The sequence below is a fragment of the Python bivittatus genome, unplaced genomic scaffold (assembly GCF_059951505.1).
Source record: "Python bivittatus isolate LINGU-HERP-01145 unplaced genomic scaffold, Pbiv_v1 ctg000480_np1212, whole genome shotgun sequence".
In the NCBI taxonomy this organism is placed as follows: domain Eukaryota; kingdom Metazoa; phylum Chordata; class Lepidosauria; order Squamata; family Pythonidae; genus Python; species Python bivittatus.
In genome coordinates, this window is record NW_028277075.1 from 67,681,478 (window position 1) to 67,706,810 (window position 25,333).

At 44.9% G+C, this 25,333-nt stretch overlaps 1 protein-coding gene across 2 annotated transcripts in view; it reads left to right on the forward strand.

The window, feature by feature from the left end:
* Positions 1–13,226: 13,226 nt before the first annotated feature.
* LOC103063075 (NACHT, LRR and PYD domains-containing protein 12-like) overlaps positions 13,227–25,333 on the forward strand; it is a 56,160-nt gene continuing 44,053 nt past the window's right edge. Inside the window, exon 1 of one of the 2 annotated variants that reach the window (XM_088146162.1) lies at positions 13,227–13,397. The gene's annotated coding sequence lies outside the window, so the exon portion shown is untranslated. The remainder of the gene's footprint in view (positions 13,398–25,333) is intronic. The other variant, XM_088146163.1, reaches the window with a different exon arrangement.

Below are 25,333 nucleotides of genomic sequence, written 5' to 3' on the forward strand. Positions count from 1 at the left end.
ACAACCTTAAAACTAATAAATAAATTACAAGAATGATTGAATTCATGAATTACTCACGAGTGACATCAGGGTGCCAGCCACCTCCAGGATTGATTAACACTCTTATCACTCCCTGCAAGCTGGCAGAGCCAGGTCTTAAGTTCTTTCTGGGAGGTTAGGGGCCTCCAGACCTCTGCGGGGAGAATATTCCAAAGGATGGAGCAACGGCAGAGAAGGCTCTCTTCCTGGGTCCTGCCAGGGGATGTTCTCTCACTGATGGGGTCCGCAACATGCCCTCTCTGCCTGACAAGGTTGGACAGGTTGATATAGTGGGGGTGAGACAGTCCCCCAAGTAGCCTGGATCCATGCCATGTAGGGCTTTAAAGGTGATAACCAACATTTTGAATTGGACCCGGAAGCAAACTGGCACCCAATGCAGCTCCCACAGCAAAGGTGTTATATGTGCCATCCTAGGGGCACCCAAGATTGTTTGTGTGGCTGCATTTTGAACCAGCTGTGGCTTCTGGATACTCTTCAAGGATAGCCCCATGTAAAGCACATTGCAATAGTCTAACTGAGAGAAGACCAGGGCATGAATGACTGACCTGAAAGCCTCCTCACCAGGAAGGGGCATAACTGGCGCACCACAGGAAGGTGGGTGAAGGCCCTCCTGGCCACGATTGCCACCTGCTCTTTGAGCAGGAGTCGTGAGTTCAGGAGGACCCCCAGATTACACACCAGGTCTGTCTGGGGCAGTGCAACCCAGTCAAATACCAAACATGGTAAGTCCTTGGATGCAGAGGCGCCTCCAGTCCACAGCCACTCTGTCTTACCAGGGTTCAGCTGAAGCTTATTGTAGCTCATCCAGACTCCCACAGCCTCCAGGCACCATGACAGGGTGGTCATAGCATAATTCAGGTCACCCAAGATCGAGTTGTACAGCTGGGTATCATTTGCATATTGATGATACCTCATCCCACGGTGGTGCATGATCTCACCCAGTGGTTTCATGTAGATGTTAAAAAGGAGTGAGGAAAGTACCGAACGCTGCAGCACCCACAATGGAGGGGCTGCAGGCTAGACCTCTTGCTCTCAATCGACACTGATTGCGATCAACCTTGGAGGAAGGAAGAGAACCAGCACAAAACTTTGCTGTCCGCTCCCAGCTCTCCAAGTCGACCCAAAAGGATACCATGGTTGATGGTATTGAAAGCTGCTGAGAGGTCAAGAAGAGCAAGTATGGATGCACTACCTGCATCCTGTTCCCAGCAGAGATCATCCATGAGTGTGACCAATGCCATTTCTATTCCAAATCCGGGCCTGAAACCTGACTGAAAAGGGTCCAGATAATCTGTTTCCTCCAGGATCCTCTGGAGCTGCAATTCTACCACCTTCTCAACCTAAAGGGGAGGTGGGAAACTGGGGGAAAATTGCCCAGTATGGTGGGATCCAGTGATGGTTTCTTGAGGAGGGGATGCACCAGCACCTCTTTAAAGGCAGCTGGGAACCCTCCCTCCCTCAAGGATGAATTCACCATCACCTGGACCCACCACCCACGCGTAGCTTTAACCAGCCAGTATGGACAAGGATCTAGTTGACAGGTGCTGGCATTGACTGCCCGGAGGACCCTGTCCACTTCTTCAGGTTCAATCAGTTCAAACTGTTCCCAGATAACAGGGTAAGTCCATACCCTAAGCATCTCTACAGGCCATGCCCCACGCTTGGCATCCAACTGTGACCGAATGTGAGTGATTTTATCCTCCAGATGCCTAGAAAACTCCTCTGTGCAGCCCTGTAAATGGGCCTTCAGGCCCCCCTTTCCAAAAAGGGATTGGGTGATCTTGAACAAGGCCACTGGGTGGCATTTTGCACATATAATAAGAGTGGAGAAATAATAGCGTTTCACTGTTCTTATCGCTACCAAATAGGCCTTAATAATAGCTCTAACCTGTGTTCGCTCATGTTTGGTCCTTGTTTTCCTCCAGTGGTGCTCTAGATCTCTCTTAATCCTTTTCAGGACCCTCAACTCCTCAATAAACCATGGGGAGTGTCAGGCTCGATGGGTTAGGAGAGGTTGCATGGGCACGATCTTGTCCAAGGCCTTGGCCACTTTCCTATTCCAGGTGCCGGCCAAGGCCTCCATTGGACTGGACAGCAGAGCCTTGGGTGTAACCCCCAGCTCCCTTTAGATCCGATTGGATCCTTCAATTGCCATGGGTGGACCACTTGAATAGGTCCCGCCTCCCTGTGGAGGGGGGTAGCATAGGAGAATCTCAAGGCCACCAGGACTTGATCTGATCTATGACAAGGGGGACAGATGTAATTCCTCTTTCAGATCATATTCCCACTGCTCTGACGACAAAACCAGTCCAGTGTGAGGCTACTGTCCCCCGTTCGGTCACGAAAAATCTGGGACAGGCCCATGGCTGCCATGGTGGCCATGAACTCCCAAGTCATCTCTAAGGCATGTCCTAGGGATGGCAGATTGACGCTCCCCAGAACCATAAGTCTGGGGAACTCCACTGCCAACCCCAAGACAGCCTCCAGCAGCTCAGGCAGGGAGGTTGCTACGCAGCAGGAAGACTGGTACAGCAACAACAATCCTAACTGTTCTCAAGAGCCCAACTGCAGGACCAGGGTCTCACAACTGGCCACTTGTGGAGCAGCACCCCTGAAGGCCAACAGAGATTCCCGGATGATAACCACAACCCTTCTCCCCTGCCCTGGAGTCTTGGGTGGTGTCAGATTGTTATCCTGGCTGGGCATGTTTCCAAAAGGTGCACCCTCTCCTTCAGGGCCCAGCCAGGTCTCGGTGATACATGCCAGGTTGGCCCGCTCCTCTGTGATCAAGTCGCATATTAGGGGGCCCTTATTGTTAACTGACCTTGTGTTAAGAAGCAGCAACCAAAAGCCAGGGCCTCCATGGGTCTGCTGTCCAGGGCCTGGGTCTGAATCCAGAGGGCCAGAACACACCACCAGTGTTTGTTACCCTAACCCTAACCCTAACCAGTAACAAACACTGGTGGTGTCTTCCTTGAGAGCAGCCCGCCTTATGACTCCCATCATAACATCCCCTCCCCATTACCATCTGAATGGAAAAACCTGCCCTAAACCCGCCAGGGCCTCCAGATCCTCTCAATCCCAGACCTCTGGCCTCTATAGCTAAAACACATTCAATCAGGGAGTGGTGGTGGGCCCCCTGGCACTTCAGCTCCTGGTCTCAGGACCATGAGAATCCTATCCCTTACCTCCTTCACCACTGTGCCCCCTTCACTGGGTTCTCTCAATGGCCAGTAGGGGCACTGACTCCATCTCCCCACTCACCCCAGCTCTCATTAGGGGGCAAGTATCCTCATTCACACACATTTACCCACACACTCCACCAAACACTCTCGGACTCCCCTTCCTGTCTCTCACACTAAGGAGGGAGGCCCAACTATCACACCCTGGAGGGTCCTCAGCAGGGCCTCAAATCAGCAGGGCCCCAGGTCCTTCAGGCCACCTCAGGCAACAGCCGCTGTTTGAGCACCAGCTTCTGGCGTGGTTGTCCAGTCGATGCCTTGGCCTCAGGCCTGCACTGTAATCCAGCCAATTTTTGGGCCTGCAGACTGGCCCAGCATCAAATTCAGTTGTATTCCAGGCTGTGTTCCAGGCTGCTGCAGTCTAGGACTTTTCTCCGGCTGCTCGTTCACCATGCTGCCTGGCACAACCGCAGAGTTCCACCTGGCCCCACCAGCCCCTGCCGAGTTCCACCAACCTTCGAGCATATGGGGCCAAGTCTGGTGCCAAAGTTCTTCCTCTCTGATGCCAAGTTCTTCTTCTTGGGTCCCTGGATCCCTGGGTCCTTGCTGCACGCCATCTGCATGCCATGCAACATAGTTCCCGCTTGCTGCGCCATCCGCTGCACCACCCAACATGACCATGAAGCTCCGCCTGGCCACACCAGCCCTCGCCAAGTCTCTCTGGGCACACAGTACCAGGGCACCCCCAAAGTTTGCAGACCAGCCTCGAGGAGCTTCCAGGGCGCTCCCAGGTAAGCTAACAGAAGCAAACTCCTTGCCCAACCTAGCACGTTGGCCAGCACTCCCTCCCCATCGCCATCTTGGAAATTGTTGACATTCTTCAACAATTTCCAATTGACAATCTCAATCTCTCTCTTTCTTTCTTAGTCTCTGTACACTCACCCATCCAGCAGGATTCATAGGAGTTGTATTTCTTGCTTTTGCGGTATACTGTAATATTATATATTTATCTCCTTTTATTTCTATTGTTTTATTCTCAGAGGACTTCTGCAACTCCAGTTAAAAAGTTGAAGTCAACACAAGCAGTCTGACAAGAACGAAACATTAAGAAGGACATGTATGCCACAGCTGCTGATAGGAGATTTCAGAACACAGAAAGCCAAAGCATCAAAAGATCAAAGAAATGAATGAAGTTTATGACTACGAATTCAATCTTGGTAGGTAGTCAGCAATCTGTGGGAATCCAAAGAAATAACCAATGAAATTTGCGGGAAACATCAATAGCTAAACAGCCAGTCAGATAATGAGACCTCATACTTATATCTCAAAGAGCTGATCTGCATGGCCAGGTTGCCCAGTCAGGTATGCAGGACGCCAACCGTTTCTAGAGGGCAGGGCCAGATGACGTTGCCCTGCGCTCATCCCCAGACCACCCCCAGTGCAATCTCCACTCCTCTCTTCCTGCTCCAGGATAAAAGCAGTCCTTTCTGGCTTCTGCCAGTTCCAGCAACACTTCCCAGTTCGCCTGTCCTGCTTTTCTTCCACCTGGGCAGCTCCTGCCCTTCAGTTTGCTCCGGGGTGCAGTGGCAGGGATGCCCCTCGTCCAGGTGAATGGTTGCTGCCCTGCATGGCCATTCTGGGCTGGGCCATTTAACCTCCAATTTACTTCTCCACTTTTTTATTTCTCTCCCCCCCCCATTCCCCCTCCCCTCAAGTTCACCAATGGAGGAGTGAAATTGCTGCACCGTCTTTCTCTGGACTCTTGTGATGTGTTTTGCTTTCACAGGGGAGGCATGATGGGTTCTGGGCATTTGGTACCTGGACTTTTCCTTTTCTTTCTTTCTTTCTGTCAATCAGTGATTGGGTCACTCAGTGCGCCCAGTAGAAGGAAGTAAATAAATAAAAGGAAAAGTGGGTCTGTTAGGCAGGCAAAGACAACCCATGGCAGGGGCAGCCCTCACGTGCCCACCCACAGCTAGAGCAAGAGGGTGAGAAGATACAGCAATGGGGGGTGGATGCAGCAGGAGAGGGACTGGCCAATGGGGGCCCAACGATCCCACCGTCCAGACCGAACCCCTGGCAGTCACTGCTGAAGCACCACAATCTCAGCAGAGTCTTCTTAAGCTGGCCTAGGATCTAGCCAGCATCAGTATGGGAGAAATGCAGCTTAATGCAATGCTGAACCGCTCTAAGATGGTGTTTCTTAAACTTTTTTCTCTCAGGACCCTTTCCCATGTTTAAAAATGATGGAGGATTCCCAAAAGAACTATTGTTTGTATGGCTTATATTTATCCATACTTACTACATTGAAAATTAAAATTAATGCATTCACTTCCACTACTGCTTTTCACGATTGTTTGATGGGGTTTTAATACTGTATAATTTTTCAACACAGGCTGGCAAATATTTTTGATTTCTCGGACCCTGAGAAGGTCTTGGGGGACCCCTTGAAAAACACTGCTCTAAGACATGCAGGGGCCTATGAAATGCTGACAAGACAGGGAAGAACTTCTTTCTGGGTGTGAAAGGAAAATATGTTTGCAATTCTTCTGAAGACTGTGGCTCTTTAGTCTCTCTTCCTAGGGGCAGACATAGGCCAGTCTCCTCTCTGTATTTCTTCAGAGGATAGAAACACTTTTGCTCTTCAGAATTCTTTCCTTTACATTCTCTTGCATTCCTGGTTCCTTTATCTGAATCTGAGGCCATTTTAAGAATTATGAGCCTTTGCTGGACACAGAGAGATGATATTGTCCATTATGCTTAACTATTTGGAATGCTTAAATATGCTTGTGCTAGGAATAGAGCTAGGAAAGGTTAGGATTTAATAGACTTTTTCTTACTGAAGTAACCCCTTTGACCCCTGATTATGCCTTGATGAGTTTCTGATTTGCCATTTATTTGACTGTGGTGCAATTGCTTCACTTTACTGTAACTAATTATTCTGCACCAATCATCATGGGGAGAATATATCACTAGAGCAGAACATGTTTAGCTCAGGGGTGAACCCAACATGTGTGTATGATTTTATATAACCACCTGTGGCTTAGATCCTTGTCCCTCCTCGTTAGTTAAAGCTACCAAGGAGGTGACTTTAGGGTGGGTTCTGGCGGTGGTTAATTCATCCTTGCAGGAGGGGGTGTTTCCGAAGCCTTTCAAAGAGGCTTTGGTCCGCCCACTCCTCAAGAAACCGTTGCTAGGCCCCACTCTCCTGGACAATTTTCGTCCAGTCTCCCACCTTCCCTTTTTAGGAAAGGTGGTAGAAAAGGTGGTCGCGCGGCAGCTTCAGAGGATCCTGGAGGAAACGGATTATCTGGACCCCTATCAGTCAGGATTCAGACCCGGTTATGGGACAGAAACAGCATTGGTTGCACTTTTAGATGATCTCTGGTGAGAGCGGGATGGGGGGAGTGCATCCATCCTTGCTCTTCTTGACCTCTCGGCGGCTTTCGATACCATCAACCATGGTATCCTTTTGGGTCGGCTGCAGGAGTTGGGGCTGGGTGGCACAATGTTGTGCTGGTTCAGCTCCTTTCTCCAAGGCCGAACCCAATCGGTGTTGATAGGGAGCGAGAGGTCCAGCCCCCGGCCCTTACTTTGTGGGGTGCCACAGGGGTCAGTGCTTTCACCACTCCTATTTAACATCTACATGAAACCACTAGGTGAGATCATCCGGCACCATGGGTTGAGTGAGGTATCATCAGTATGCTGATGATACCCAATTATACATCTCCATCCCAGGTGCCTTAAGTGATGCTGTGACTGTCCTCTCGCGGTGCCTGGAGGCTGTGGGGGCCTGGATGGGGGACAACAGGCTTCAGCTGAACCCTGGTAAGACGGAGTGGCTGTGGATACAGGGAGCCTCCTTGTCATCTTTGGTTTTTGACGGGGTTGCACTACCCCAGACAGACCCGGTGCGTAATCTGGGGGTTCTCCTGGACTCACGACTCCTGCTCAAAGAGCAGGTGGCAGTTGTGGCTAGGAGGGCCTTTGCACGATTTTGTGTCGTGAGGCAGTTACGCCCCTTCCTGGATCAGGAGGACCTCCGCACGGTCACTCATGCCCTGGTCACCTCCGGGTTGGATTACTGTAATGCGCTCTATATGGGGCTACCCTTGAAGAGTATCCGGAAGCTACAGCTGGTGCAGAATGTGGTGGCGCGGACAGTTCTCAATGCCCTTAGGAGGGCACATATAACACCGGTGTTGCGTGAGCTGCATTGGTTACCAGTTTGTTTCCGGGCCCAATTCAAGGTGTTGGTCATCACCTTTAAAGCCCTTCATGGCACAGGACCAGGTTATCTGAGGAACTGCCTCGCCCCAGTCATTTCAGCCCGCCCCACTCGGTCCAGCAGAAGGGACAGGTTGCAGACCCCCACCAGTCAAGGAATTTCGATTGGTGGGGTCTAGGCAGAGAGACTTTTCTGCTGCAGCACCCACCCTATGGAACATCCTGCCTCCTGAGACCCGGTGTGCCCCCTCCCTCATGGCCTTCAGGAAAGGGATTAAATCCTGGCTCTGCCAGAAGGCCTGGGGGCCGGAGGGGGGCCCGCACCTGTGGAGATGGCTGGTGGGGTGATGGGTTTGTCCCCCCTCCCAGCATCTTGCAGGTTTTTAGGGCTAAAAATTATACAAGGTTTTAGGGCATTTTTAATATATGTTTTTAAATTATTTATAGATTTTATCCATGGTTGGAGGGACTTGTGTTTTTTCTTTTTTATTATTGTGAGCCGCCCAGAGTCACCTGTTGGGGGAGATGGGCGGCATACAAGTTTGATAATAAATAAATAAATAAATAAATAAATAAATAAATAGGTGAACATGTCCGGCACGTTGGGCCGGTGGGTAACAAAAATACATTGGACCAGTTCCATATACTCTTGGGGTGCCTCCCTATAGGGTGGCAGTTCTTTTTGCCAATTAAAATCACTGGTCATAAAAGGTGTATGAACAAAAACTAAATTACCCCCCCCAATGGAACTTGCCGGAGGGGTGCCATCGTAGACGTGGCAAAACTAGGGGGCCCATACGACCGACCCGTCCTAATGTGGGATGGACTAGCAAGTTCAACTATTTCTCTCAAAAACTGAGGTGGCAGAGAAGGAGGGGGTGCCGGGCCTGGCGAAGGCGGCACCGCTTGGGGTACTATTGGAGGCGCACTTGGTCCTCCCTATGGTGGTGGAAATTCCTCCTCTGGTTCTTCTAAAATCAGTTGCCCTCTTTCTTCCAATTTCTGTTGTCTCGGGCGGACAGGGCAAACAGTTGATTGAATTGGGGAAAGACCACACTAACTCAAAATGTCTTTCCGTAGGGCCAAATTGTAAAAGAAACTCAAATAATTATCTTCTTCAACCTTTTCGTGTTCTGCAAGGTAAACGGAAAGGCTTTATGTGATTTCAGGATCTATAATGGCTTCTTTCGGCTGTAGCCATCGTTGAAACCCCAGAAAATAGGAGGGCCACATAACTGAGCACAAAGTTTTCAATATAGACTTTTTAAAGTTTATTTCTACTGCTAGTCTAGGCTTCAGTGCATCCCAGTGAATCAATTCACACCCTAAAGGGATGCACGGCTTGCCTTATACCTAGGCCAACCCTATTGTTGGTGCTTCCCATGGCTCCTCAGGAAATTTCTCGGGCCTGGGCTCTAGTTCGAGGTGACTGCTTCGCCTCCTTCCGTGGGTTCTGTCAGTCGAGATGGGGGCAGAGCCTCCCAGCAACTTTAAAGGCTCTGACTCCTAGGGCAGCCTCCCAGCAGGTGCTGGCAACTTTAAAGGCTGCTACCACAAGTAACACAATCCACAGAAAGAGTTTCCCAGACAGCCAAGCAAGGCTCGGGGGTAGCTAATCCCTTTCCTTATGCGAGGAGCCTTCCACAAGGGGATCACAACAGTCTCTCGGCCCAGTCGCTTTGGAAGTCTCCGGTCAGTCCCGTCGCCAGGATATGGAAACGCGGATCATTCCTCCACACTCACTTCGTGGGCAGATCCCTTGTGGAAGCTTCTCACGTCTCATACGCACATTCACACAACACTGAGGGCACACTCCCCTTTTTCCACGATATTGCAATATCTCTTACAAAATACAGTTACTCACCAATGTTCCTCAGGCACGACCTCTCCGGGTGCCGAAGGGGAAAAACCTCTAATTCCAGGGTGTTCAGATTCGACTTCAAGCAGAGTATGCCGCTGCCCGATGGGTGAGAAGCCACCAGACAAAAAGGCGTGGGAGCGCTCTTGACCTCTTCCCCAATCGGCGTCGGTTTCTTCCGGAAGCCAAAGCAAAGACCTGCCAGTCCTCAAATGTGGGGACTGACTGTGGGGGATCCTTTGGGGATCAGCCCGAAGGAACGTTGCCTTTGAGCCCCACGTTGGGGGCCACAATGTAAGGTTCGCTAGCCTGGATTCCATGATTTCCAATGAGACTCCAGACAGAGGTTTTTCCAAAGAAAGTCCAGCTTTTATTGTTGGCCAAGAGAAAAGCAGGGTGGACCACTCTCCGTCTGGCTGGCAGAGAAAAGACAGAGAACAGCCACACCTAGAACAGTTTACAACAGCTTTTATACCTTTTTGTCATCAGGAAGCATCTAGGAGGAGGGTCTCACACACACACACAAGTGTACCCGCCTTCCAAGGTTGTCAAAACATTAACTTAAGCAGCATAAACCAATAGTCAAGTTTCTAGCCCTCATTTACTCCAGGGGTACCTCATATAAGGCTTTGCAATCTAGCTTGCAGAGGATGTGGTTGCATAGTGTGGTTAGAAGCAAGAGCAGGTGCAAAAGTTCATGCATGCTCAGGAAATGCGTCCAGGAGCTCTAAAGCGAGACATTAGCTTAACCACACCTTTCCATTTCCTTTCGCACCTCTACATACTGTTCCTTTACCAAAAGCTTGAGGTACAGAAGCAAAAATAGGCAGTTAGTCTAACCATTCCTTACAATACCAAATGCTCTGTATAGTTGTCCAAGAATTTAGATCAAATCTTGTGGACACATTTAAAAAAAAATACTGAATTGATATTTACTTGTAAGTATGTAAGTAAAGAAAAGTATGGTTTTCTCTCCCCAAGAGTAGGGTGGCCCTGTGAAGTGAATCTGTTTTAACTCCTGAGTTTCTTTTATGCCCAAACAAACCTTTCTGGATTGTCAAGTAACAGAACGGTTAACATTGGTTGAATATTCATCACAAAATTGACTCCGTGATGCCTCCTTTGGAAGGAGCGTTTCTCTCTCAGCCTTCAAATACCAATTGCCTCTCCAGATGTCCTGACCAAGAAGGAATTGTGTAGGAAACACTCCCCGGACATTTCCTCAGAATCTGTTTCACAGACACAGTTTTGCTTTGAAGAGCCTATACTGGATTTGGGGCTTTAGCACTTCACAGGCAGAAGAGTTTCTTGATTAGCAGCATTTGTTTGTTCATTAAAGTCATTTTAATTTTCTACAGTTTGGGTGATGATGGTGTCACACCAATTGACTGAAATCTCTCTTTAACTAATAAGCAAACCACACCAGAGAAAAAGGTTTGGCAGTAACCCTTGCTTGCTTCCCAAAGGATGGCACTCTCAAAATAATAAAGAAAAAAGCTCTTTCGTTTTCTTGGTGGCCAAAGTATCCTCTGAGCCAGAAGAACAGTCACAAAGACAGCTGTGCACCAATTCTTCCTTGAGAAAGGTTCTTGACAAGTCCTCCCTCTCAGCTGCACGCATGTGAGGAAGAGAGAGAGACATCCTTTAGCAAACCAGGCAGTGCCCGTGACTCGAGATGATGTTATTGCAGGCAGGTTGGTTAGGCGGCTCCTGATCTTGCCTGAAGGAATGAAGGAGACTCAAGGACTTGAACAGGATGGTAGACCTAGAGGAATTCGATGCAAACAGAACAGGCAGCTGATAGGAAATCCTTCAATATTAAGCAGCATATCAAAGGATAGGATAAATAGAGAAAAAAAGATCAGTTTGGACACGTCATCTTTTGCTTTGTTATTAAATACTTATTTTTGTGAAGATGAAACTTCAGGTAGATTCACTCAGTGAAGAAAGCGGATCATATAGAATGCAAATCTTAATAATTCGTAACGCAAAGATGAAATCCTTTAAGATTCCTTCTTCAGAATGGCCAGATCCACCGGCCCAGTTTGAATATTTTCAAATGAATCCCATAGTTCTAAAGTAATTACAAAACCAAAATGAACACTTAGGGACTTGACTGAATTTGGAAACCTTATAACACAAATTTGGGGGCATTTGCTGGAACTCATTTATAAGTTGCTGGGTGATAAAATAGATGCAGAAACTGAACAAGCTAAACACTCTGTGATAAAACTCATGCAGAATTTAGACAGAACAATTGATATGCGACAATGGGAATTTTAGTGGAAGAAAAGTATTCAATTTACAGAGAATATTATACTTGGAGAAAACTGGTATAAGAAGTTTTATTGATCACATATTACTCAAGTCCTCAATGACTAAAACTGATGAACTGATAGTTCATCTTCCAACAATTGTAGGAATGAATCATTTCTAATCTAAATGATTAGATTTGATCATTTCTTCATATTTGGTGATATTGTAATAGAAATAATAATAATTTGTTTCCTCATACTGTATTTGGTGGCAATATTGTAATATAATAAACAAAAGCAGTGGGGCTTGCAGCATTGATGTGTCATGGATAATCGCCACTGATTGTAACCTTGGTCTTTCCCCTACCCCCATTAGTCAGTAGAATCTGTGTAAAAATACCCCAGACTTTCATTATTTTTAGGTATTGTGCCAGAGTTTTCTTCTCCTCTTTCCCCCCATTTCGTTTTGCTGTCTCCTTCTGTCATATATGTTAGTGTGTAATTTAAATTTGTCAGCATGGATGACCTTGGGTGTTTCTTTTTCTTGAGCCACTTCCACGTTTTCTTTGAGAGTTGTCTATTGTTTGAATAGACAAACACTAAGAAATACAAATACTAGCCTTGGCCAAGTTTTAAAGGGTCACCTTACTGTTAATTCATAGTTATCTTATAGCACCTGATACCTCCTCATCCTTGCACTGAAGATATGGAACCCCCAAATCCAAATAATTTAGATAGGACATTTTTAAAACATTTCTCATACATTAATAGGGTTGTTTTTTTTTTTTAAGGATCATGCACACATACACATACTCAGAGAGCCATTCTACATGTGAGCAATTACCCTGTAGTCTCATTCTAGTCTCATTCTCAGTACCAGGTCAGTTCATGTCAGTTTGCTCTATTCATCCATCGTGGCATGTCAAACTGCAGCTTTAGGCTTTCCTTTGTTTCCCATACAAAGGGGTGAAATGCGCTCTTAGCCTGCCTGCTATTCTGACTGAATTCTTAGTAAAATACTGGCCGTTGTTCTCCGCTATTTTTGGGGGTGCCAAAATAGAACCCAAATAGAAAATGGAAGCCTCCAGCTGCAAACCAACCCTTGGTGAGAGGAATGCACTGAATATCTGACAGATTGCAATAAGGAAACAAATGTTTCCCAAAATCTTATTCTATCAAATTTCACCAAGTTATCAAGCCAATATGCAATTATCAAGAGTAGTGGAAAGAAGAGATGCCAAGAGTGATAGGAATGGTATCCCAGAGTTAAAATGGCATACCGGAGAATTAAGGCGATGAGAAGTCTGGTCTAGCCAAAAGAGCAGCTGTCATCTGAAGATGGAGAAGGAGGGGAGGAAGTCGCTTGGATTCAGCTGAAGGAAGAGCTTTCCCTCATCTAGCGGCCTCCTCAAGCCCTGTAAGTCCTCCCCGTCTTGCATATGGAAGAAGCGCTTCCAAAAGGCCTCTTAAGGGGAGTAGGAGCGCCAGAAGAGGCGTACTGCAAGTGCTAGTGAAGGCTCTGGAGAAGGGAGGGGAAGCAGAGCGTGTGTCAGTGTATGCTTGTAAAAGCTGAGGGGGTGTGTGTGCACGCGTGTGACGGGAGGGGAGATTTGTGAAGGAAATTCAAAAGGATCTCAGTCTGAAACTTCACAGAAGCAAACCACCTTTGCCCAGAATCAGCTCAGGCAGGAAGGGTGGGGCAGGAGGCAGTGGAACGACTGACGTTCCCTCGCAAATGAAACTAACTCTCCAGTCCAGTGGCAAAGAACTAAGTTCCCTCTCTTTGTGAAGCCAGCACCTGATTTAGTCTCCAGCCTCTTTTTTCACCATAAAAGAGTAAGTCTACTAACCATTTTAATTTGGGCTGACAGGCTTTTGTGTTGGCTGTTTGAATGATTGCTGTTTTTGTGAGGGAGATGATGCTTTACAAATATTTTAGGAAAGTGTTTTCAGCAACTTAATTTCCAGCTGAGAGTTCCCACTGCCTGGGAGATTGGAGGGGGTGGGGGGTGGGAAGGGCCCCCTGGAGGCTCAGCTTCTTGGCTGGAACCCTCTCACCTTGGAATAGGTTGCCCAACATCAATATGGCTTTGATAGGTGTATATTTTCTGATTGTAAGCCACTTAGAATCTATGGGGTATGAATTTATTTGTACAGGTATTTATACAAATACTGTGTAAATAAATTCGGTAGGAAAGTAGGTAAATAAATACCTATGCTACATGTTGTATATGAATAAAATATAATATTCCCCAGCCGACTTACTATGAACAATATCTTAGTAGAGCCTGGCTCCTAACACTAATAGTATCTAATTACAAATCGATGGCTGTTTGGAAGTTCTGCAGTTGGTTTTTAGAAAACATCATTCACATCTTCTCATCGATTGAATGGGTAATATTAGACAGCAACAACATTATGATTTTTTATTGCTTCCTCTATTTTGACCCAGTTGGCCTATACAGTTTTGCCAAATTCTTTCACTTGGATTTCTGAGGAGGTGTCAATAGTTTTTCATGGTCAGCAGAACTTCTCCTCCCTTGCTCTTGGTCTTATTCCTTTTAAAGAAATTGTACCCTGGGCATGAGGTGGAAATGGCACTGGTTGCTCTTGTTGACAGCCTCGGAGGGGGACACTCTGTGACTACAAGACCACTGATCACGATGTCCTTTTCGACTACCTGTGAGGGTTGTGGATAAGGGGCACTGCTTTACAGCAGTTCTGTACCTTCCCAGTGGATGGTTTCAACTCGCGTTACTGGGGGAAGAGAGGCCAAGCCCTTGACGCTTTCAGGGGGTGGGGCCCCCACGCTCATTCCTCACATTTATTCTCTTTAATATTTACATAAAGCAGCTGGAAGGGATTGTCTGTCAGTTTGGGGTAAAGTCTTCTTAATATGCTGATGAGACCCAGCTCCACTCTGGGCCAAGCAAGACAGAGTTATAATTTGTGCAAAAGTCCTCAGGTACCAAGAAAGTTCAACCTTTCACCAAGAGAGCAGTTGCACAATCTGGAGTCTATCTGGATGTATGGCTTGTGCAAGAGCAGCAAATGGAGGCTGTGACCTTCAGCTGATTCCCCTGGTGTGAGCTTTCCTGAACCAGTAGGGGCTGATAAAAGGGACCTATCCCTTTCACATCTCCTGCTTAGTATTGTAATCCACTTTATATCAGTCTCCCTTGAATAGTACAGCTGGTGCAGAATTCAGACATCTGGAAGCTGCTTTAGGAAATCAGCTTGTATTTAAGGAGCTGTAGTGACTGCCATTAGGATTCTGAGCCCAATTCAAAGCGATGGTTATCATCACCAATAAAGCCATTTCTGGCTTAGGTCCTTGTTACTTTTGGGGTTCCAGATGAATCTCCCCTCCCAATATATGCAAGTCAAGAGGAGAGCTCTGGGCTCTACCATCTGATAGGTTAGGAGGAAACCCTGTAGGTTGCAACCGCCTCACCTTGCAAAAACCTTGCCCTTCCAGCTTAGAATGACTCTGGGCAGCTTACAAAAATAAGTATATATAATGAGGACCATGAATTTTGGTTCATAATGGTTCACCGAGCAGTGTGATAAGCGGCATTACACTAACACTGCAATTCCTTCTGCAGTTTCTAAGCCTTTTGCTGAGGCAGCTACTTCAGTTTTTTACTTTCAGCTTCCACTAAATTCATTTGGAAGCCATCTTAATGATGTGTGCCATGCTTCAGCCAGACAGTTTTATGTCAGTACTTGTGAGATGGAAGCCATCTTGGGTCAGCAGTCCCTCAAGTCATGGTCCAAGCAACTAAATCTCTCCATGTCTTGAATTCTCAGTATCAGAGAATCCTCTCAGCTGCTGTGGGAGAAGGGTTTTGCTCTTAGCCAACACAATAAGGCATTAGCAGAAGGGGAATCTGCAGAAATGGCTACCCACTCCAATTGTGAGGTGTTCACAGACCTTGGCCAAGTGCCCCTCCAAAGGTGAACAGAATGGAGCAAAAAAGGCCCCTGAATCTTTTACAAAAGAAGAGACGTTAAGCAAACTCCCTAGAACAAAGCAATATTATTATATTCATATCCTGACTTTTCATTTCTACATACATTTAAGTTGGTCACTATGTGTGCATGTATGCATATGCATGTGTGTGTGTGTATATATATTCACAAAGTGTGAATCATAAGAATAAAAGCAACACAATTAAAATCAATCATTAAAATTGTTGAATCAATTGTTACTTAGATGAACACTGGAAGAGTTGGGACCAAAAGCTCCTTCATTTGCCATCCACAGTGTGAGAGCCCCACAGCAGAAAGGCCCTTCCCGTCTCTCAGAGAGTTCCAGTCTGTGGGGAGGCTGCCCCTGAACTGTGTTCAGAAATCTTACTTTCTCCTATGTTTTTATTTTTGTTTGGAGGAATGTCGAATATTAGTGTGAGATGAGGTGAAGTAGTAAAGGTTAATGACAGGAACACCACGTTCTGGGTGTGATTGTTTTTTTTTTTCTGATCTGCGCTCAGTCGCTACCGACTCTGCAGTAACTGCTTGGACGAGTCCTTGCAGTTTTCAAGGCAAGGTGTTTCGGAAGTGGTTTGCCAGAGCCTCCTTCCTAGAGCAGAGCCCAGCTGGCGAGCGCAGGAGGCGGGGTTTCCGTTGCTTTGCGCCCTTTTCGAGCGAGCGCGGTTTCGCGCTTAGCGGCAACTGCTCCTGACTCCTTTTGATGTGCATTGGGACAAAGGGCTGTATAATTTTAAGATGAAACAAATCCATTTGTGCTAGAGGAAACCCCCTGGAAGTCAATGGATCTGCTTTTTGCTGTTTCTGCTTGAAGGAGGGATAGATGTAGATACATATGTTGGGTTTCTCTTCGTGAGGAAGGTTTGTCTGTATGTGAGAGAAGTCTTGGCATATGCAGACTGGGATGAATTACTCAATCTCCAGTAAGGTGGAGAAAGTGGGCATTGCACAGGATTTTTGCCTGGGTTTAATTCTTTTATTCAGTCTACTTTCCTTTTGGGGGCAGTCATAGTAATTTCAGATAAATAGAGTCTTCCGCTTTCCCACTTTGATGGCATTGTTCTACCAGTGTATCTCTCGTCTGCAAAATCTACAGCAGTTTTGGTCCTTGGGCAATAAAGGTGATTTTCTCACTGTCAAGAAGTGACCCCACTTGGAAGTGTATTGTAGTAGTTCTTGTGTAATTATCACTGATGATGTTGATTATTATGTGCCATGAAGTTGTGTTGACTATTAGCGACCACATAAATAGGTTTTCTCCATGACGAACTGCCCCTAACCTGGTCCTTCAAGTCTTCCAACCATCCATTGGCACTGTAACTGAGTCCATCCACCTTGCTGTTGCTGGTCCTCTTCTCATTCCTTCCACCTTTCCCAGCATTAGAGCCTTTTCCAGAAAGCAGGTCTTTCCATAACATCTCTGAAATTGGATAATTTGAACCTGGTCATTTGTACTTCGAGTGAGAACTCTGTGTTGATTTGTTCAATGATCCATTGGGTTTGTATCAATCCTTTGGCATGAGCAGATCACTGCCACAATCAACTTCTGTGGCAGGTTGGTGTCATTCAGTGGGCCATCCGAGAGATTTTATGGATCTGACTGGTTTCCGGTGGGTGATTGGCAAGTTTCCTGTTGGGTGCCTTGTTGAAGCTTGGAACAGAAAAGGGACAGAGGGGTTACATTTGCTTCCCCTTGAGTGGCTTTTTCCTGAACAGCAGTCCTAGACTGCTCCTTGGCAAACCAAATTGCTCTGGCAGATGAAGCATCAGAAGAGATGCCTGAAGTGGTGCTTGTGAAAAAATAAGGAGGGAATATAAACAGATACTGGTACAAGCTCAGGTTTGAACTTACATTGTGGTGGTAAAATGACAAAGTGTCCGTGCTTCTCTGCATACTTCATTTCTTCAGAAAGCCTTCTAGTGGAGTTCTGGGGAGGTATGGCGCACTGAAGACAGCACTGCGAAAGCAGAGCTGACAACTGTGGCCAAGACCAAGGAACCAATAAGTAGACTAGTTTCTTGGAACCTCTCTGGATATGGAGGATGCGGGAGATTGCCCACATGTGTTCCGGATGGCTGCTCCCCATGAAGAGACCGCAGGACAGTGGTTTTCTAGGGGTCTGAGTGCTGGAAGATGCCGGGATTAGCCATCTTGCTCGCAACCGCGGCACTGACTTTTAAAAGACACTAAGTTCTCAAATTTCACTTTCTAATCAAAATAACAATATACTATCAAGAAGAAGAAGAAAAAACACTAAAAAGTGACAAAAATACAAGAAAATAAAAAAATTAGCATAGTCTATTATTATAACAGTAAATAATTACAAATCTATACAGGTAGTCCTCACCTAACAACCACAGTTGGGACCGGAATCTTGATCGTTAAGTGAAGTGGTCATTAAGCAAGCCACCCACGTGACTGATTCATTCAACAGCTCTAATCCTGCACACCCAGTTGCAGTTGTTAAGTGATCTCCTAGGTTGTTAAGTGGACGCAGCGAAAGAACTGTCTGCTAAAATCCTTCTGGCAGGCAGTTGTTTGAGAGTGAAATGGCTTCCTGCCAGATGGTTTCAGCTCTGCATGGAGCTGAAATCCTCCTGGCGGGCAGCCCTTTCACTTTCAACCATTCCTAAAGCCCACTGAAGTGTTTGCCCTCCAGTCTATTGACGGAGGGGAAATCCTTTGTGGGACTGGAGGAACAAAATTCAAATTTTCAGGGTTTGAGCCCCATTCTGGCCCAACGCTGAGAGGTTTCCCCTCCGTCCATGGAGGGGAGAGGAAACTGCTCGGCGGTGTGCAGGAACATAGCTCAAACCTGAAAATTTGAGCTCCGTTTCTGCATACTTCTGAGAGGTTTACCTCCGATCCCATCATCTTGCAACTTTCCCTACATTGACTTTCTGGGGAAGCCAGCAGAGAAGACTGCAAATGGCAATCACGTGATCACTGGGCACTTGGCAACTGGTTGTAAATGTGAGCCAGTTGCCAAATGCCCAAAATGCAGCCATGTGACTGCAGGTGGGGGGGGCGTGGTGTGATGTTTTACGAGGCCATCGTAATTTCAAACTGTTGTTAAAGGAACAGTCATTAAGCGAGGACTACTTGTATATATTTATCTAATGCATATATTATTCAGATGCATATATATATTTCCAATACATTCATGTGACTATCATTTTTTTTTACCTACTGTATTTTGTATAAATCACTCCCATATTTCATTGTACTTGTCCGTACAAAGTCTACATCTATAGGCAATCTGCTCATGAGTGGCAAGAGCAATCACGTCTTCAATCCGTTGATTAATGGGGCCATATATTTATCTTTCCAATGCTGCAGTGTCAGTCTTTGGCCATAGTAAGGGCACAGAGAATCCATTTACATGGTCCAGATGTCAAATTCCACGTACTAGGTATATAGTTCAAAAGAATAGTATCCTCTGAGGATTTTAGCTTTTGTCACACAATCATATTCATAGAGTCCACTACTTCCTCCCAAAACTTACAGTAGGACATTGTAAAAACATATGGTTTATAGAGGCATCATTACATCTCCAACAAAATACTGTTTTTCACAATCTTTTCTATACAAGTGTAGTGGAGTCCAATAAATTTTAAATATTATTTTTTGTTGTATAAGTCATAGTTTAAGCTCCATTGACATTCTCGCTATAGAAGTTATTGTCTAGGCAATATAGAAACCACTAATTCTTTATTCCACTCATCCCTTAATATCTCCATATCAAATTGATTTATTGATAAGAAACATCTGTAAAAGCTAATTGTAGGTTTTTTAGTTCTAAAGGCTTTAACAAGTTGTTCTATATCTCAGGCTCTCAGAAGCTGAAAATGCTACTGGTCCAAACAATGTTAAAAATGTTAGAGTTGTAGATTTTGCCACTGGGATGCATCTGATAGATGATATTTATCTCTTGACACAGCATATGTTAAAAATTCATCTTCATCATCTATCAGTTGGTCCAGAGTCAATATCCCTGCTTCCATCCGATTCTTCTATATCGCCATCTTTTTCCCAATTTTTAATGTTCTGTTTCCCCACAGAGTCAATTTAGCATGAGAAAAAGGATTGAATCTTTTTTTTTATTAGACATTACATTCCATAGCTTTCTTACTGACAATCATTTCCAAAGATATAAAAGTTCTGTTGTATTTAGCTCCTAATACTGTCCATCCAACCAAAGGTGCTATATATGTGTGGAATCAAAACGCAGGACACAAATGCAGAATAATCAAGGCTTCACTGCAGTGTTTATTGAGCAGTACGTACTGGAGGGGGACCCCACCAGAGGTTAGTGGGAGGCACTCCCCTATAGGCAAAATGGATGCTCTGATATTTATGCAGTTCTATAAGAAGGGGAAGGGAAAAAGAACTCACACACATACATATTCATATGATGATACCTAAATAAGCAATAGTTCTCAAGTTACTCTCTGCCCCTCTGTTATCTGTTAACTGCTAGTAAAACAACAGTGTCACAGAGAAGAAGAAACAAATTAGTTCAAGGTGCCAAATGCCAGGAAGAAGGCATCCTCCCTCAGGGCAGATGCCTAGATTGCTATGGGGATGTTTGTTGTAAGGAGTTTACAACTGGCCTGGTTCACATCAGCTTCAAGGATGCTTCCACATTCCTTTCACGATCCCATTCCAATTCCAAGGCGATCCCATTCCTCGGAGGGCCCTAAAAATTTGTCTTTTTCACCCAAAGGTTCACCCAAAGATATATTTTTCTCACATATGTATACTCCAATGTTGCATCACTTGGAAATCCTAAACCTCATTGATAGAAAACTAGAGGAATTATGGAACGAACTTCAAGACATTGTTCAGGATGAGTTTGAAAACAGACTGCCAAAACTGAAGAAACGGAAGAAAGCAAACTGGATGTCAGAACATACTGTGGAAACTTCCAAGAAGAGAAGAGAAGCCAATGCCAAGAAAGACAAAAATCTCAGGAAGGAACTTAACAAAAAGTTTCAGAGAGCTGTTAGAAGAGACAAAAAGCAGTATTGCAACAACATCTGTAAAGACATTGAAGATAGAAACAGAGATGGAAAAACAAGGAAAGTCTCTCAAAAGATCTCTGAACTCAGGAGGTTTCATCCTTGAATTGGCATGCTAAAGGATATCAATGGGCAGATAGGAACTGATTCAAAAGAGATCAAACGAAGATGGAAGGAGTACATTGAAACACTATACAGTAGAGATGTCAACATCCAAGATAACTTAGAAGATATTCTCTACTCACAAGAACATCTGGTGCTAGAAGATTAGGTTAGATCAGCACTCCGGTCATTACCTGGTATTTGAGAAAGCCAAAGAATACAAAAAAGAAGTTACTACATGCATCATTGATTATAGAAAAATGGGAATCCCTAAGCATCTCATTGACTTCATGAGAAATATATATACAAGTCAATGGAGAAGCTGGCAGGGAAAGTCACAAGTTGCTGGGGTAAGTCTTCTGTGCCTGCACATCCTCCCCAACCCCTCTGCACTCAGGCCACACCAGCCACTTGCACACCCCTGTGTGCCCTCCCGACTCATGCAGCTCCTCTCACTAACCCCTGTGCACCCCCACACACACTTCTTGACTCGCATGGCACCTCTCGCGCATCTCCTCACATGCTCCCTGCACCCCCATATACCCCCTTGTCCACTTACTCATTCCTGCTTACTGGCCTGGGACTTGTAACTTCTTGCTGGCTTCCCCGCTGAAGCTGGCAGGAAGTTGCCTCACCTAATGACCATGGGATTCAGTTAACAATGGCAAGTGGGGCTGCAGAGGTTGCTGTCATTAAGCAATGCTGTTGCACTTTACGACCACACCATTAAGCAATGGAAATTCCAGTCCCAATTTCCATCATAAGTCAAGGACTACCTGTAATTTGAACTGGACTTTTTTGATAAAGATTTTTGAATATATGGACTTTGGGGAGAATTTTATTACATGGGTGAAATTGATATATACTATGCAAGTGGCAAAATTATTCTGAATGGGGAACTGACTAAAGCCTATCAAATACAGAAAGGAACGAGGCAAGAATGCCCACTTTCACCATTGTTATTCGTTTTGGCCCTTGAACTTCTGAACAGAAATATAAGACAAGACAAGAGAAGAGTTGGAGTGAATGTTAAAAAATAAATATATAAATTAAGGGCATTTGCTGGGGATTTGGTTTTAATTCTGGAAAATCCTATAGAAGGAATAGATATATTAATGGAAAAAATAAAGGAATTAGCTGGGTTTCAAATTAATAAGGAAAAAAGAAAGAAGTTGACAAAGAATATGAGGATGGAAGATCAAAAAGTAAAAACATTTTTGTCTATAAAGTAAAAACAATTTTGCCTGTAAAAACAAGGTTTCAGGCTGAGAAGGGTAATATTATGACTAATATGAATTGCATGTTGTTTCAAAATAATTATGCTAAGGTATGGAATGAAATTAAGAACGATCTTAGCTATCTTCTTCAGGACTCAAATCCAGCCATTACTCGTGTAGTAGCTAAATTTTGTGCTGCTGCAATGATAATAAGGCAAAACTGGTTAAAGAAGTAAGGATTTTTGTTTATATTTTTACCTCCACTAATACTTTGTTTAGCTATCCTTTAATAATTTTTAGAGGATATATATTTCACACCATAGTTTTAATATATTGGAACTATTAATGTTTAGGTAAATAAATACGTAATTATTATAATAGGGATCTATAGATTACACTATAATTGTTCTATTTCACATAAATAATTGTTCTATTGTATAGCTGTTTATATAAAATTGTATTCATTTGATTTAGTCTGATTCTTTCTGTTACCTTTTATTCTGATCTTTATTAATTTTATGTGGCTGGTCATTGACCGAATAAATATTACTTACTTAATTTTTGCTGGCACCTAGATTGGAAAACACGTTGTTTATTGGATTTGTCTAAACACTGGAACTTTGGGTTACGAACGCTTCTGTTAACAAATTTTTTGGGTTACGACCAGCTCCGGCCGCAAAATTTTGCTTCTGTTTGCGAACTCCGCCTCGGGGTACGAACAGGATACGCGGCCATTTTCCCTCCCGTGACACGGTCCACGGCCATTTTCCCGCCTGTGACACATGGTCCGCGGCCATTTTCCCGCCCCGACACGTGGTCCGCGGCCATTTTCCGCCCCTGACACGTGGTCCACGGCCATTTTCCGCCCCTGACACGTGCTCCGCGGTCATTTTCCGCCCCTGACACGTGGTCGTAGGGAGGGGGACTCTCCCTCCAAGCAATAGCCGCCTCCCTGTCCTCCACGCCAGAACGGATTAATGGTAATTACATTGAACCTTATGGGGAAATTTGCTTCGGGTTGTGACCAATTCGGGGTGCAACCAGAGTCGCGGAACGAATTAAGTTTGTAAACCGAGGTACCACTGTATTAAAAGTTGAGTTATGAGATGAAGAGTTTTACATCTGTTAATTGTTAACTAAGAGGAGGTGAAGAGATAGTGATTTTTTTAAAAAAAATATAATTTTTATTAAAGCTTTTAAACAAGAAACTAAAAACTAACACAAACTAATATACAGTAAGGAAGAAGAAGAAGAAAAAAAGAAAGAAATCAAAGAAAAAGCAAAAACTGCAAGAAAAGAAAAAAGTTAAGAAAAAATATAAAGAAATGGCATCCAATATTCTTCACAGCAGTTATAAGTAAAATATATTTCAACCTCTCTCTCTAATGGTTCATCATATTACTCTTCTTTCCATAATTTCTCTTGTCTAATCATCAAAACCATAAATCACAAGTTCATTTTTTTTTCATTTTTACACAAGAAGTCTATAACAGGTTTCCAGTCACCAATAAATGTAGATAGTGTCTTTTACCTGGTCAAAGAAGTCAATTTATCCATTTCAGCAAAATCTATCAACTTCACCAACCATTCCTCCACAGAGGGTAGTGTCGAATCTTTCCATCTTTGTGCATATAACAATCTCGCTGCAGTAATCATATACTGAAATCATCTTCCATGGCTTCCTTCTTCCATTTCCTTCTTAGCTGTTGCAGTCATCTTTGTGCCAAATTCTTCAAGCATTTTCTGCAATAATCCTAATGAAATAGCGTGACTGGTAATTTGTTCTAATGAACCCCTGCATTCTTGCCCCAATTTGGCAGATTTCCTTGTGGTTGCCATGGTGAGAAAGTGAAAGTATGTCCATAACTGCAGGAGAAGTAAAAGGCAAGCTTCTTCTTCTTCTTCTTCTTTTCCCCCGTTTTGCTTTTTTCTGCCTTTAATACTTTAGTCCCAACTGGCGCTCCATAGTGAGAGTCATACAGTCTAGCTCATGTTACTGTTATCTTCTTGTTTTATAAAATCCACCAATTACTACTGTCCTTAAAAATAAACAAACAGCATTCCCATGAAGGTCTGGTCTGTTAGTTTAATTAATTTTACAATTTTTAAAGGCACTTTCATCAGAAAAAATTATTTATTCTATCTTTTTTTAAATCACTGTCCTCTTTGTCCGTTTGAAGCTTTCTTATTTCACAGTCTTATTAAGCTTTATGCTTTTAAATTAAAACCCTTGAAGATAAAGTTTTCTTTTTTTCTCTTCTTAATTTCAAAAAGAGAGTTTTTGGATCTTCACTTCTGTTAGGAATATCTCTCTTATGTTGTAAAGCAATTAAATTGTAAAGTGATTAAGAAGGTGAGGCTTTTGCCAGTCCAATGTCCATAAAGGCTGCACAGTGATTTAGGGCGCTTTGTAAATCCCGGCTTCCAAACTGCTCAACCCACAATTGGTCACAAGAAACTAAATTCCTGCAGTTTTCTCATGCGGAGCAGCTCTTCCAGAGCACCAATGGTTCATCCCCCAATTTCTCCTTCCTCCGGAGAAATTCCTGTCAGCCAGAACCGTCTCCTGGCTGAAAATGCCACCGCTGGGCTGGCCCTGCTTGCAAAGCCACTCACAAAGACGACTAACTGGCCGTAATGCCTCACCCGGAAGCTGATAGTGAAACTGTTTATACTTCTTGTGATGAGGGTGGAAAGTTGTTTTCTTAGCCTGTTATCTTTTTCTTTCTATTTTTTCTTTCTATTTTACTTTCTTGCCATTTTTATTCTCTTTTTCTATTTTTTTCTCCTTAGTTTGTGTTACAGGTAGTCCTTGCTATCTGAACACAATTGGGACCGGAATTTAGGTTGCTAAGCGATGTGGTTACTAGCAAATTATCACATGACCGCTTTGCTTAGCAACTGCAATCCCAGCACTCCCAGCTACCATCATTTAGCAAGAATTGCAGGTCGTTAAGTGGACAGAGTCCCAGGTAAGGAGTGCAGTGATGCCTCAGAGGTTGGGGGAGGCCCGGTGCAGGCCATGCGCAAGTTCAGGGGGTGCTGCAGTGTGGCACAAAGCCGCAGCCGCCCCTGGAGGCCTCAGCTGCCCCTGCAGCGCTTATGACTGCAGGGGCGCTGCAGCGCCTCCCCCCCATCTATGCCCTTTTGCCTGCCCTGCACAGTGGCACTCAGGAGCAGCAGCGCTGGGGCCGGGGCTGAAGTAGAGGCCCGAGGCCTTCAGCAGTTTCAGCCAGCCGCCACTGCCCTCCGGCCTTGACTTCAGCCCCAGCACTGCCACTGCCACTGAGAAATGCCGCCTCATGCCTCATGCCACTGGCCTGAGATTGTTGAAGGTCTCGGGGGGGGGGGACATTGCCTTCATCAAGTCCCTGTTCGGGCGCCAAAAATGTAAGGTTCACAGCTACCCAGAAAACTTGAAATCAATCAACAGCACAAAAC